The 16,479-nt window shown below is 39.7% G+C and overlaps 1 long non-coding RNA gene across 2 annotated transcripts in view; it reads left to right on the forward strand.

Moving 5' to 3' along the window:
- LOC134791808 (uncharacterized) overlaps nucleotides 1-16,479 on the forward strand; it is a 118,452-nt gene that overhangs the window by 17,425 nt on the left and 84,548 nt on the right. The window contains exon 1 of one of the 2 annotated variants that reach the window (XR_010144333.1): nucleotides 9,112-9,161. The exons of the other annotated variant lie outside the window; for it this stretch is intronic. This is a non-coding gene — a long non-coding RNA (uncharacterized LOC134791808). Of the gene's footprint in view, nucleotides 1-9,111; nucleotides 9,162-16,479 lie in introns of those variants that run through there. 2 annotated transcript variants of the gene reach the window in all.

Here is a 16,479-nt window from a genome sequence, read left to right on the forward strand (position 1 = left end):
ACCTACTCTAAAACGTACGATACACGTACGAATAGGTAGGTAATTCACAACTTGTGTCGTTTTGAAACACTCCCTTCAGTCGTGTTTTAATTTATCGCTACGAGTTGCGAATTTTCTATTTCCCGCGCTTGTATCGTAATGTACTATTAAAGCATTTCCCACGGTTACAATATTGTAACTTTAAGGGGTAACGCCAATAAGGACCTTGCGCGTTGGAGGGTCTGCCATCTTGTGGCCTGAATCGGAAACATATGTGCAGATGTCCATTGCCAAAGCAAGTGCTACCATCTACCGTTCTCGTCGGTACGTTTCCTTGTGCATAGTAGGTTCTGCCATCTGGTGGGCTACATTGGAAGCATAAACGACACATTTACGCCTCGCGCCAAATATCTGACGGCTCCTATGCTGCCCCCTATATAGTTCATGCACAAAGTAAAAATATTTCGGGATGACAGATGAGAACAAAAGTCACCTGATCAAATTCATATTATAAGTTTCGATGGAATGGAACTCGGAGGGCGATGAGATGAGATGAGGTGACAGATCTCCAGAACACCTGGGACCTGATTCAGATTTACTAATTTGTTACCATTTAAAATGGTTTTGATACGACATTGACAGTTGTCTTGGTGATTGGCGCGCATTCACGAAAGGCGCCATTCATTTATTACGTAAGACTATTTTTGCCAGTTTTTGACTCCCACCCTCCCCTGTGTAAGAAAAAATAAGAATAGGCTGACCCCCTCCCCCCTATATTACCACATATGACGTAAGAATCTAAAGGAAAACTTTAGTGCACATTTGGTTTGTTGTAGTGTTTATTTTTCAAAACAATCATTTTTGGAATGTTTATTTGTACCTACATAGGTACTGGAGCCCGTTTAAGCTAACTCTGCACCGTATTTGATAGCATAGAGTGGAAGTATTATTTTAAACGTCATAATTTCATAGAAATTAAAAAAATCTAATCTTTTAACTTACGTAAGAACTATGAAAACCCTCTCCCACCCCCTTGTAGGAAAAAATAAGATATTTTCGCCCTCCCCCCTAAATCGTCTTACGTAACAAATGAAGTGCGTCCAAGACTTTCACAATCAGCGTAAGGATCAAGGTCGTACCAAAAGCTCAAAACCGTATCAATTTGTGAATTCAGAATTGTGCTCCTGCTTGCTAGGCAAGCGATAACAACACCTAAGGCCGTAGTTATCCCGTAATCATGCGCGATCATGGAGGGGAAAATTGGATACCCTAAAATATTTACGATATTCTTCCTCAGGGATCCGTCCCTCACCTCTGGGTGAAGATATATATTGCATCTATCGGAAGGTTAAATATTGCCTTTAACAGTGACGTGTTGTTGATCGTGAACAAAACATAAGAAGGTATTTGAGAAATCACATGACCCTACAGGACCACCTCAACTACTAGATGGGGCACACAAGAAATAAGACAAAATAAATCAGGTTGCGAATCGATGAAGTTATAGTGCGATATAAATAGAAGAAAATAATTAATGAGGGCGTCACTAAGTAACTGTCATTTTAATATGGATTTTTTTAGGTCCATTGTATTTAATTTCTACTATTGTATGTCGCACTATACAGTCATTCTCTTTGAAGGCCGCAAAAATATGTGACACGCGCTTATAGCTCTACAAATAAATTCGTGTCAGATTTTTTTGCGGCCTTCGTTGTGTAACATATTATTACAGGTGACTGTACGGAGAAAGGCGTCAAAATTGGCAATAAAATTTTTGGCAATGCTATATTGTGATCTACATAAAAAGCGCTACGATTTTTCAAAAAAAATATATTCAACGTATTTATGGTCGCCTCTGTACGCGTCGTTTTTTAGCAACGATTTTTTCTTAGACTTTACACGCGTTTTCCCAGAGATAAGACCTAGCTAGATCGATTTATCGCCCCCAAAAACCCCCATATAGCATATTTCATCGAAATCGTTAGAGCCGTTTCCGAGATCCCCAAAATAAACAAGAATTGCTAAAAATAATACAAACCAATAAAGAGAAACTCGGAAACGAGACAATTAACGTAGCAGTAGAAATTGGCAATATCCCGAATCCCGATACTCGGAACTTTCAGTGTTCTACAAACTCGGTTGAATAGGCACGAGTAGCGCACAGTTAATAACTTGTACAGTATAATAATGTACGTGATAAAACGCGTGAAAACGGTAGGTACAGTCGAAGTCAAAGATTACAATTAAAAGGTACAAAAATATCTTTACTAAAAAAACGCTTACACCTTTGTGTAAACTTTTGACAAATACATGCTTACAACTTACAGCACACGTTTGCGATCTTTCTTTAATAGAAAAAATATCGTACATTATCATATTTGTTTACTAATACACGTTACAGAATAATATTTCCTGTCAATGTGACATAAATATGTTTACATTAGCGGCGGCACTTGAAACTTTACGTTCAAGCATACATTTTTTACTTACACTTTTATCCTAGTCGAACCAAGCTACAGCTTTACAAACTTTGCACTGACAGAGTATGGAATTGCCACCGTAAATGTCAAGTGTCTATGAAAATATGACGTTACGCACTTTGTTAGTATTCGTTCTAAGTCTGTACAGGGCTTACCTAGACAGACAGGCCAATTCGAACGTACACTGACTCCAGGATGATATCTAAATGGTGTCATTTAGTTATCGTGCTTCTCGCTCACGCCAATAGATGTACGGACAAATACTAGCGAAATGCACGATAGCTAAATGACATCGGTTAGATTTCATTCTGATTTCAGTATACGTTCGAATTGGCCTGAGAGTCTGAGACTGACTAGTAGCATAGGTAACGAGTGATAGCATGGTTATGCAAGCACGATTTTTTCAGTCGAATAAACGCCGCGTTCCAATCGCAGCGTTTTTTGGCAACACAGTGCTAAAATTTTAATAGGTAACAAATAGGGTTTCTGGTTTCTCGACCTTTTTTATTTCTCGAGGCACGGGAATTCTCGACCACGATTTCTCGAGTTTCTCGAGTATCTCGAGAAATTTTGAAAGTTTAAAAAACACTTTTTTTTTTTTTGCTTTATTGCAAGTTAAGTCGTAGGTTAGATCAAAAATCAAACAAATGGTAATTTTATTGTTACTACAAATGATCAAAAATTCAACAACAAACGCAGGCGTCCGCGCCGGCGCGGCGATGTGATATACTATAGTGTATTTCATTAGTTATTTTTATTTAACAAAATGTATACAAACCACAATATAGTATTTTATTAGGCAATTAATTTAACTCGATGTGATATAACAACAACAAAGTTATTTATTCAGATAACCATGATCCACATTATATTGTTAGTTACATAATTTATGTTGTACTTATAACTAAGGTTAGTAGGACTATAATATAAAATGTAAATTAAATCCAATTAAATGAAATCAAATTAAATTATATCAAAATAAAATTTAAACAAACAATTTAGATTAAGTTAATTACAAATTACAACGTCCATTCATGGATCACCGCTGAACGCTTCCACTTGAGACTGTACAGCAGCGATTCATGTACGGACAGTCCAGTCTGCTCGAGATCATTTTCAGGATACTGTTGGTGCTGGCTCTCACCCTGCGCACCAGGGAGGCACATCTTTTTCGCATCGTTGCGTAAAAACAAGCTACGTGTGCTTCTGCAAACATCCCTGATGCACTACAGTGTCGTGGCAGCCCCAACAGTACCCTAAATGCGTTGTTGTATTGTACTCGGAGGGCATTGTAACCAGTTCTAGTGAATCTAGCCCACAGGCTGCACGTGTAGAAACTTGTACAGTATGCTCTAAAAAGTGTAAGTTTTACGTCACGTGAACATCGTGCAAACCTGCGTGCAATCATATTTGCTCTTCGTGACAATGCCCTCCTTTCCCTTTCAACGTCCTCATTATCCTTGAGGTCGGCCGTTACCAGATGCCCTAGATATTTAAACTGATTTACTCTCTGTAGAGGTGTACCATTCAATGTAACCGGGGGCACATGATCTGGGATCTTACAGCCGGCCCCAAAGACCATGACCTCGCTTTTTTTACTATTGTATAGTAACCCGTGATCATTCGCATACTTTTCACAAATACTGACGAGTTTCCTCAGGCCACCGATGGATGCGCTCAGCAACACCATGTCATCCGCGTAGCTGATATTGTTCACGCATACACCGTCCACATGACAGCCGACATGCGTGTTATACGCGATATATGCGATATACTTACAGAAGTTTTAAGTGAAAATAACGAAGTATAAAGTTATAAACCTAAAACGAGACGAATTAATTTACACAAAAGTAGTTCAAAAGTTTGAAAACATGAGAATCAGCTGAATTCAGAACGATAGGCGACGGATCAAGGCAGTTTTTTATTTAGTTGGTTAACTAATAAATATTTGAAGTACCGAAAAATGTAAAAAAACATTGTTTACATTTATTTAACTACCCAAAGAAATACACTATAGACACACATCAAGTGTTATACGCGTGTTTTCTTTTTACTTATGACAAGAGATTTATTTCTCGAGTTCTCGAGGCATTGAGTCTTTTTTTCCCGCCTCGCCGAAAGACAAATTTCTCGAGATTTCTCAGAGCAGAGCAGAAACCCTAGTAACAAAACTTCCGTGAGACACAGACATATTAAATACATATATTAAGAATGGGTTACTCACGTATTTCAAGTCTAAAAAACGCTCGACATGTGTCAACGCAAGCTCCTGATGACACTCCTAGGTACGGAGTGAAACAGGTCGAGCGTTTTTATACTTAAAATTACGTGAGTGACCCGTTCTTAATATAAATACCTATATTACATAATTTGAAATGAAAATCAAGTGGCTCGAACTCTTCAATTCAGTTACAAGCAACTTTTGTTTGTAACTTGAACCATTATTAATGTTCCGTGGAAAGTTTAAGGCGTGTTTGACGGATTGTGGTGAAGTGATACAAATATTAATTTTAAATGAACCGTTCAAAGTTAACTTAAGATGATATTTTCACGAAAAGGCTTGAAATTGTTCTCTGGCGGTGGTTTGTCAAATTCTCTCGATTGTTTTAGCTACGAATTGTGGCATAAAAACAAAAAGTATATATAGGTGTTTGCAAGAGAGTTAAGGTGAATGCTTGATTACACAGCTACATACCTAAATGATGATGATGATCAATTCCTGTTATCCCTCATTAGGGACAAGGCTCGCAAAAGAATCTTCCATTTGCGATCTTGAGCTATTCCTTCCAGCTCTTTCCAGCCGAGTCCAGTTGAGGCAGCCTCCTCCACTGATCGCCTCCATGCAGTGCGAGGCTTCGACCGTCTACTGCCACTCGATTGCCAGTGGAGGCCTGCTGTCGGATCCAACAAACTCATTTTATCAAGGAAATTGACAGTGACGGCCAAGGCCGCTACAGTAATGCAGCTGCAGTTGCCATCCGAATATTACCTTTATTATCGCCATACATTTTGCTGTAGACTGCCATTTGGTTGGTCCTTTAAATTGCAGCGCGACGTTACTGCCAACTGCATTACTTTAGCAAATGTTACACTGGTGCACTCTGAATTCGAACGGTACCTTATTTGTTATCTGCAGGCATAAGTACGAGTATTGTGCTTTTCACGAAAACAAGATACACGCAAAAAATAACCTCAATAGCTCAGTCTTTTATCAGTGAAGAACAAAACCAAAACGAAAATCACCATAACATTATTCATTCGGAGTATCATAAATTTGCTTTTATTCAATATACACCGCTTTAATCTGAAAAATGCACTTAATCAACATCCGTGATGCATGCCTGAACACTGTATCAATCCAGCGAAAAACAGCCATTAAAATTCTGCCACAGACTAATAAATATCCTCACAACTTCTTTTTTAACTGCGTGTTATCGGGTGACATTATACTTGATGTGTTTTAGCTGTGGATAGACGTGCGTGAAAAGCGAAAAATAACCATTAAAATTCTGCCACAGCCTAATGAATTCTCTTACATTTTTTTTTCATATCTGCACAGTTTTGGGTGATGTTACACTGGATGTATTTTAGCTGTGGATGGACGTGCGTGAATTTATTATGGAGTGGCGACAGTGTATTAATCAGGATGTCTCGTGTGTCGGTTCCAGTCTGCTGATATCGGATATGGGGCTAATAGAGTGGTGGAGCGATAGAGCGCACTGAAAAAACAATGTAGGGAAATCGGGTAATACTTATGACAACACATTTTTGACATTGGAAATGTCTTTTCGTTCGCTCCAGTATAGGCTCCGATTTCACGAAAAAGTGCGATCCCCTTATATCTCGGAAAGTTGTGAAGATATGATATTAAAAAATAGGCTCTAAAGACGCATAATCACGAGAGCTGTAAGGTGCAAAAATAATTATTCGAGAAAGTCAAAAACAAAAAAAGTTATGGTCGAAATAGTAAAAATAAAATTAATTTTTTTCCGAATTTTTGATTTTGGTGCTCGATAATTTGGAAACGAAGAATGATATCAAAAATTTGAGAAAAACGGCTCTGGACAATTTAGTCAGCTACAATTTGAGCCTAAAACAAAGACGATCGGGTTAAGGGTTTGCCCTGTAGCCTAACCTTTAAATAGTCAAAAAGTCAGAACGACATTTTTCACATGACATTTATGACTTCATGTTTCGCAGAGTTCGTTATCGGTGTTTGTTGTGAATTATCGATAGGGAGAGGGAGAGGGAGAGGGAGAGGGAGAGGGAGAGGGAGAGGGAGAGGGAGAGGGAGAGGGAGAGGGAGAGGGAGAGGGAGAGGGAGAGGGAGAGGGAGAGGGAGAGGGAGAGGGAGAGGGAGAGGGAGAGGGAGAGGGAGAGGGAGAGGGAGAGGGAGAGGGAGAGGGAGAGGGAGAGGGAGAGGGAGAGGGAGAGGGAGAGGGAGAGGGAGAGGGAGAGGGAGAGGGAGAGGGAGAGGGAGAGGGAGAGGGAGAGGGAGAGGGAGAGGGAGAGGGAGAGGGAGAGGGAGAGGGAGAGGGAGAGGGAGAGGGAGAGGGAGAGGGAGAGGGAGAGGGAGAGGGAGAGGGAGAGGGAGAGGGAGAGGGAGAGGGAGAGGGAGAGGGAGAGGGAGAGGGAGAGGGAGAGGGAGAGGGAGAGGGAGAGGGAGAGGGAGAGGGAGAGGGAGAGGGAGAGGGAGAGGGAGAGGGAGAGGGAGAGGGAGAGGGAGAGGGAGAGGGAGAGGGAGAGGGAGAGGGAGAGGGAGAGGGAGAGGGAGAGGGAGAGGGAGAGGGAGAGGGAGAGGGAGAGGGAGAGGGAGAGGGAGAGGGAGAGGGAGAGGGAGAGGGAGAGGGAGAGGGAGAGGGAGAGGGAGAGGGAGAGGGAGAGGGAGAGGGAGAGGGAGAGGGAGAGGGAGAGGGAGAGGGAGAGGGAGAGGGAGAGGGAGAGGGAGAGGGAGAGGGAGAGGGAGAGGGAGAGGGAGAGGGAGAGGGAGAGGGAGAGGGAGAGGGAGAGGGAGAGGGAGAGGGAGAGGGAGAGGGAGAGGGAGAGGGAGAGGGAGAGGGAGAGGGAGAGGGAGAGGGAGAGGGAGAGGGAGAGGGAGAGGGAGAGGGAGAGGGAGAGGGAGAGGGAGAGGGAGAGGGAGAGGGAGAGGGAGAGGGAGAGGGAGAGGGAGAGGGAGAGGGAGAGGGAGAGGGAGAGGGAGAGGGAGAGGGAGAGGGAGAGGGAGAGGGAGAGGGAGAGGGAGAGGGAGAGGGAGAGGGAGAGGGAGAGGGAGAGGGAGAGGGAGAGGGAGAGGGAGAGGGAGAGGGAGAGGGAGAGGGAGAGGGAGAGGGAGAGGGAGAGGGAGAGGGAGAGGGAGAGGGAGAGGGAGAGGGAGAGGGAGAGGGAGACGCTGTTTTGGTCATCCGACTCGTCTTGATGAGCACTTAGGAGAGTAGTACCCAAGATAGCTGATGCTGAACCCTGGTAGTACCTATTGGAACTCAGGTTTGGTGCAACATAGACAAACGCTGTTATGGTCATCTCTCGTCGCGTCAAACTGCTGTCAAGAAAAATACATATCTTGCAGCAAATGGGCCGCTGCCGATCAAGACTCGAGTGACGATAACGGCGATGTGGCTACCACTTCTCGAGTTGACTACGGATTTGCCGTGTAATAATTTTCTTGTACTTTGAACATTAATATATCCTGCTTATTAATCGAAAAATGAAATATGTACCTATACTTATGCGCCACGGCGACAATTATTCAAACTTCGATCCGCGTGTGGAAATTTTGCAATTTGTTTGTTCACATGCGTTATGTCCGTTTTATGTTTTGTTGTAGTTTTATTTTGTAACTTTTTCCTTATCCAGACTTTCTCGTCGCTCAGCGACAATATTTTTTCGAATTCCGTAGATTCATTTCCAATGTGCTCGATAGTCGTGTGAGGCACGAAATCTGTGAATTTTTTTATTGTAAGTACTTATGTTAGAGAAAAAAACCTGTTTTGAAACATATCGTCATCATCATATCAAAGATTACATTCAGATTACGACTACAGAGTTGAAATGAAAACAGAAACGGGCGATGTCATGTACTGAGTTGATGTTGTTGCCGCGTTGCTGTCGCGGTTGAAACATTCAAAACCGTCACTCATTTTATCAATTGAGTTTCTAATCGAACTTAAATTCAGTCAATCTGGCCACGATGAGGTAGTTCCATTCAAGCGGGGTGGAGCGCGGCCATTGTGTATAAAATACTATTATTCTGTGGTGAAGAGTGTATTTGCATATGCTTACCAAGGATACATTGATTGAGTTAAGATGCGTAAAATCTAAGACAATTTCGTGCTAAGAATTTGACAGGTAAACGAGATGGCGCTGTACAGATTCATACATTTTTCGGTAACTCTGATTGTCAAAAGTTGACGTTTGACAATTCAGTGACCGCAAAATATATGGCGCAGTACAGCGCCATCTGTTTTGGATCACAAACTAAGGGGCACGTTTTTTCTAGTGTCCGACCGAAACATGTTTTTTTGCCGAAACCGAAACCGAAACCGAATGTTCGGCTTTGGCTCTAGTTTCGGCCGAAACCGAAACCGAAACCGAACCTTTTGTAGACTTGTTAAAATCGTTGAAAAAATGTCATAAAACCGCTTTTACACACATATTATGGGGCTGTCAACACCCAATGTCCTTGAAATTGATGTTACTTAAGCAGTTTTTTAAGAAAATTACTAGAGTTAGACCAAGATAATTCTGCAACGAATTTGATAACACACGCAGTGCAAGTGTTATTTTAAACGTCAAAACTTCTGTGAAATTATGATGTATAAATAAAATTTGCACTAGTTGCACTGCGTATGCTATCAAAATAATTGCAGAACTTTCTTGGTCTAACTCTATTCATTCACCAGTCAAGCCAACATGTAGATACAGGGTCAACCAAAAACGCGAGCGCAGCGAGCGCGAATTTTTTGTTGACAATATCGCAAGGCCGGGTAGTCCGGGTACCGATCTTCACCTGGGCCTAAACGTCCGAAGTGCCCCAGTGAGGCGAACTTTCATGCGAAGTCAAAGTCGTGCTTCAGGCTTCAGGATAAGTAGTACAGACTCCAACCAATGTCCATTGTATTAAAAAGCAAACTATTTCCTTGAGCGCTGGTGGCCTAGCGGTAAGAGCGTGCGACTTTTAATCCGAAGGTCGCAGGTACAAACCCCGGCTCGTACCAATGAGTTTTTCGGAACTTATATACGAAATATCATTTGATATTTACTATTTGCTTTTCGGTGAAGAAAAAACATCGTGAGGAAGCCGGACTAGTCCCGATAAGGCCTAGTTTACTCTCTGGGTTCGAAGGTCAGTCTGATGGCAGTCGCTTTCGTAAAAACTAGTGCCTACGCCAATTCTTGGGATAAGTTGTCAATTGGACCCCAGGCTCCCATGAGCCGTGGCAAAAATTCCGGGATTACGAGAGGAAGATGATGAGTTTTCTTATTATTCCTTTGCCCAGGCCCAGTAACATACGACAGTGCTATCTCATTTACTCCGATACAATTAGACAGTGTGCGCGTTATAGGTATTAACAGCCTCTTAAGACTGCATCGACCGTCTAGTGGCGCCCTCATTAGTGGAATTGTGTTTTATAATAAACCAATTAATTTCTGTACCTATACCTACATGAATCAGTATATGTAGTATATCAGTTGTCCTACTTATTTCCCCACTTTTGGTCTTTGTCACATAGTTTAGTTTCAATAGTTTCATAGTACGATGTACCGTTTCGTAAGTTTCGGCCCGGCCGAAAGGTTCGGCCGTTTTTTGGCCGAAACCGAAACTACAGCCGAAACATGATTTTTTGGCTGAAACTGGCCGAAACCGAAACCGAAACCGAACCTTCGGTCGGACACTAGTTTTTTCATAGACTTTACCTGTCTATTACAATCAATAATCTTTGCATATTCGTTGCTGTCACTTGGACCGTGTCAGTGTTACACGGAGCGGACGCCATGCTTGTTTTACTTCGAACTCGCATCAATTTCTGGGAAACATCGTGATTGCAGCTGCTACCGCGTCGATCCCAAATATTTCTATCCAAAATGCACAATAAGCACCACTTGCACCATCACACTAACCCGGGGTTAACCGGTTAAACCGTTAACCCAGAGTCACATCGTACTGGTAACCACGGTAACTCCAGGTTTAACCGGTTAACCCCGGGTTAGTGGGATAGCGCAAGAGGCCCTAAGTGTAGCTTTCCATCAGAGAAGGGTCCTTATGCCTCATGTGCACCCTTCCCATGGAAAGCCACAAATATGTGTTATTACCGTTATTACAGGTTACGAACTGTCAGTTAACAGTGTGGCCGATGGTCCTATCTCGGACGATCGATGTTCGAAATGATATTGATACGTCAAAGTTTTCAATTGTTTGGTTAAGTTAAATAGTACAATATTACAACAACGCTATATTATGCAGCATTTAATTACTTATTACGATAAACAAATAAAAAATAACTATGGTATTCGGTTTCCTTAAATGTAAACCATACTCCGAAGTTAACGGAGTTTTAAAAAAATACCGTGTATAATAAAGTTGCCCAAGATAACACTTATTCCCTTCCAATCGTCCGACTTAAGTACTGTTGTCAGCAGAACAGAACAAGTATAAATACGCCGAAAAATACTGGGAACAAGTATATAAATACTCGGAAAACGTAGCGTTTCGAAAACATTCGAAACTCGGACTCGTCAACGCGAGATAACAACCAATCGGTTTAGATTTTGGATTAGTTTAAACTTAGATGCGGCATTTGTAATATATAAGTAACATTCGTTGATTTGTGTCTACGAGCTAAGGAAGGAGCTAACGAATTTTTTACAGAGGAAATCATTTTTTTATCTCGCTTTTGACGAGGTAGAGCCAAGGTGATTCTTTTTTTGTCTTATGACATCTACTTCTTTCAATACGCAAATAAAATAAAATACTTTTATAATAGTAATTTACTCCGGGATATTATTTATTTTAATACTTAACACTGAAATAAAAACATTATTCATTGCATTCGTTATATGGAGTTTTAATGAAAGCAGTTACAGTCAAAGGCGTCAGATGATGAGATTCCACGTAGTTATTACTCTGTCTGATTTAATTAACAAGTAATCCCTCTGAATTTATACATTTATGTATTTTTTTACGAAATACACTCAATATTTTCGATGATAACCAATGTGATCTCAATACCGTCATATAAAGATTAAAATAATACCAAAACAATAAAACATACCTACTTTTAATTTTAGAACCTAAACTTAATTGAATCTATAAATAGAATATTGACCCATTAATCGCATCTACCTAACCCTCCATCTAATCACCCATGCCAGATTACTGCGTGCCTTCGAGTTGGCAACTCCAATAACCGTGTTTTTCCCCTAATGAGCGGGCTATCGGGAAAAAGTTACCCACCGAATCAAACTGCTATCGCCATCTGTTTTCAACTTAGGTTACCACTGGCTTGATGTTTTTCAGTGGACTCTGTTGCTTAGGTAATAATGATGGTTTTGTATTTTCGATTTTATATTCTCTGACACACATAGACTAAAGATTATTTTTATTTGTCTGTGTGTTTGGTATATTTTTTTTATCGAGGTTTGAGTCTGATTTGTCTCCTACTCACACCATTTTACGGTATAAAAATTAGCCAAATTTCGGTTTAAAGAACTTTATTGTCTAAGAAATTACAGAAATTTCACTTACAAGACAACTTATAAGTAGCTAACTTAAAGTAATTACAAGTTACGCAATAAGCAAGCACTTGTGACAATGTTTAACAATAAACATAGTTGCGTTTGGATTTAAACTAATGATTCAAACACAAGAATAAAACTAAGATTAGTGGTCTTAACATAAGGTTTAGATTTAATTGGTTATAATCTGTATCTTTAGGTATTTAAAAAAAGTAAACAAACTATTTGTAATTTTTCGGGTAGTTATAACATTTATTGGTTAACCGACCAAATACAAAACCGCCTGGATCAGTCACTGAACGACCTGATTTTAACGTACATTATTTGATCATGTAATGTTTTTATCTACCCTCAACTGACTTAAGGAGCCATTTGAGGGAGTTTTTGTTTAGTTTTATTTAAATACCAAAAGATACAGAGTATAGTAATAGGAACATGCGAGGGTATCATTTTTTGTTCGACTCATAGCTGCCAGACTTGTTTACCCTTATTTAAACACATTTTCATTGCAATTTTATCTGTATTAAGTTATCTTTACTTTTTAATTAAGTCGACCACGAGCCGGTGGCCTGCCAGTGCCAGTTGAAGCGTTATCATTCAGTTGACCTTTGTCTATTATTGCACTGATAATGTTAATTAGCCAATAAAACTGATAGTTTTATAATAAACATTACAAACATGGACCACACTGTTAAGTGATGATTCTTAAACCTTATTCCCAAGACATAAGGTCCACCAAATAACCTGAAAATTTCATTAGTCATCGTGAATAAACTACATTTTTTATTACGCTTTAGGTACCGTACGAGCACACAAAGTAGAGTCGTTCGACAAAGCCGTCTAGACAGGGCAATCGTGCGGGGTGCGAGGGGCGAGGGGTGGGTCGCGCGCACCCGAGCTGCATACATCGCCATTGTTAGTAGCTCGGTACTACTTACAGAGCTGGCGTGTCTTATAGTAAGGCTGTGATAACGACAACCCTACTGTGTTCTTGTGCGGTGTCGGCATTTACACATCAAAGGCGTCGGTCCACTGTTACTTTTTACACTGCGACCCAACTATACACGAATTCCAAAGGAATGGCTATTATATAGAATTCACATTGTTTATACAAATCAATAATCGCTTTGTTATTACAAGCTTTTATTTAGTTTCACCTGTCCCGTTGTTTGTCTGTGTGTCGGTATGTACTCAAATCTTGCAAAATTAAATTTGACCCACTTCCTGGTTTCTGATGAAGCTGAAAATTTACATACATTTGTAAATCGGGTGACAATGCAATATTATGGTACCATCGAGCTGATCTGATGACGGTGACAGGAGGTGGTCATAGGAATTCTGTGATAAAACAACGCTAATTGTGTTTGGGGTTTTTAGAATTTTCTCAATGAGTATTGGTTGTCTGTGGAAAGAAAAGTGCAGTCAGCGATAAAAGCTTGTACCAAAATATGAAATTTTTGGTAAAAACTTATTCATAAATCATATCATATCATATCATACCATAAATCATAACTATTCAAATATACGACGTATTTTTAAGGCTTACCGCATAACCTCCGGGCTTTATTTTTAGACAAGCGAGTTTAAAAAATGTAAGGCGGCCAACTTTATAATAAGTCAATGCGGGACACCCACCCCTATCCACAATAAGACTGAGGATTTGTTGGAATTGTTGGTGGTGTACTTAAATTAGAAACAAACAACACTACTACCTAATTAACATTTATTTTTAAAGTCATATTTTTCACATGAGTGCCATTTTTTTACTAGTTCTGGGTTTTGGTTCAGAATGTCCAAAAAGTTTTCGGAGCTGCCCATATAAAATTTTATAATTAGCATTGCACGTAATGTTTCTACTTTCATACACTATTGCATACACTAGCGCTCTTTGAACTTGAATTGAGCCATTTTTATCTCTGTCTTTCTTGCACTTGGCGCGCGAAACAAAACATAGCAATCAGACTCACACCACAGAATAAGTAATATTACTGCCGTACAGAAAGGAAACTTCCTACAAAACCGAAGTTTGACAGCGGTTCAGGGTCGAATCATGCTATCCCTTTCTAATATATGGGCACTATCCAAGGCCTATTGACTTCCTTGAAACGATGTGACCCTTCAAAATTGTACATGTGTTGTCCGTTCCCAGACGAGATTGCCAGTAATTAACATCAAAATATTTTACTACAGCAACATTGCTAGAACTGGCTTTGTCTATAGATACGATTTCTAGGAACAAATCAAATTATTTTGATTTGTATTTTATGAAGTAGTCATATGTAAATTATTATTTATTTTTTGATATATGTATATTATTATCTATTATATTTCAGTTTGTCTTTGTCTATGTTCATAAAATCTACGAAGGGTAGACGTGCCTCTACCCTCCTTGATAAAATAAAAAAAAAATCTTTGTCAATTGCATAGTCTAATAAAACATGGTCTTCCATTCCCAGAGTGACACGGGCCTACGTCACAACAACATGGCCGCTATATATAGCGCTATCGCATATTATCATATAGCGCTGTCGCATGATGACGTAGTCCCGTGTCAGTTAGGTGACCTAGAAAAGACGGGAATGGAGTACCAGGCGGAGTATATTATTATACCATGGTCAATTGGCCTCTTTGATAGGCCTTGATTTGGGTCCGGCCGGTAAGAACATAGACAAGATAAAAGTCTGTAATGTCAATGCTGTCATTTAAGTCATTTAATGCAAAAATATCAATTTTCATATAAAACGATTTATTCACTTGAAATATATTTATTTACCTATTAATTTTAAAAATAAAAACTATTCATATGTACGAGCAACATATCTAAATGCGTCTTCGCACAGACTTAGTTAAATTTAAACCGTTGTCTCTCTTCCTTCCTTGCTGTATGTATCCGGCAATGGCGAGTTTATCAACAATTCTTATCCGGATTATGGAAAGCCCTAATGTGTGTGTGGAAACCGTTGTAGTAAATCAGAAACAGCGATAATTTCAAGGTAAGATATATATTAATCTTTAAATAAAAATGAGCGTAATTAAAACCAAAATATTACTTTGCTAATCCGCGAAAAGATAACGTGCTAGTCAATCAGTGCTAACCCGTTATACTTACTTGCGTATTTTTACATGCAATTAATATTCCCACCCTCCCACCGCAAAAATAAATACGCAAATAAATATAACAAACCACCACCAAAAGAATAAACCTCGACACGTCGAAAAATGAGCGTGCTAATTACCAAATTCAAATATAATAATTTAATCTTACTATCCCCGTAAGTCCCGCGGACGCTATATCGCGTCCGAAATTATAATCAAAATTCAACATAGATGTAAAACCCCACATTGTTTAAGCTGGTAACCCTAGGAATTAGCGACGTTAGTAATTAGGAAGATAGATTATATTGTTTAATTTTTTGACTATTTTGTTTTAGAAAGTGAATCAGCAGATGGCTTGAGCGTGAGATAATAATATAATCCTGGGCCGTCATATGATTTCTTGGAAAAAGCTCAGAAGGGCACGTATCTGCCGCATATCCAAACTAGTTTCCCGGTGACCAAGAACGCTGCGCGGAGCTGTGAAGCAGAAAATGTCCGATAACCGGATAGATGTAATAACAACTTGTAACCATTTGCCATATCAGTGTATGTATTCATATGTATTATGAAAATATTTATATCTTAATAATACGTAACTTTTTGTTACCTTTTATATTTCACGAATTTCTGAATATAGTACCTAATCATTATCTTTTAACGTATTTTTTTACTTATTTGTGAAATGCTAATTTAAGAGCCCAACAACGTGCACACTAGCGCCACTGCTAAATAATCGTGATTATTTAAATTTAACGACATGTATTTAAAAAAGGGGCCGCTACGGACTTTATTGTGTATTTAGGTACCTTTTGAATACATCAAACTAGATTTTATGTTGCTGGATTCGTCGATCTATGAGCTCAAAACAAAAACGGCCGTTTTAACTTTGGACGGGTAGATTGACGAATCCAATAACATAAAAACTAGTTTAATGTATTCAGCAGTGGCGCTAGTGTGCACGTTGATGGGCTCTTAAAAACCTGACCCCAACAAAAAAGAAAAAAATACAAAAAGAAATTCCCTCTCTGGGATTCGAACCCAGGACCATTAGCTTCCTGAACTGGATTACTGCCAATACCCGCTAGGCTAAACGGGTTGTCAATTCTAATTACAATGGTATCCTACCAGAGCGCTAGTAGTATAAACGAACTTTTGAAAGGGACATTTTTTTGTATGGAGTTATCGTTCTTCT

This window comes from Cydia splendana, chromosome 6 (assembly GCF_910591565.1).
Source record: "Cydia splendana chromosome 6, ilCydSple1.2, whole genome shotgun sequence".
Taxonomy (NCBI): domain Eukaryota; kingdom Metazoa; phylum Arthropoda; class Insecta; order Lepidoptera; family Tortricidae; genus Cydia; species Cydia splendana.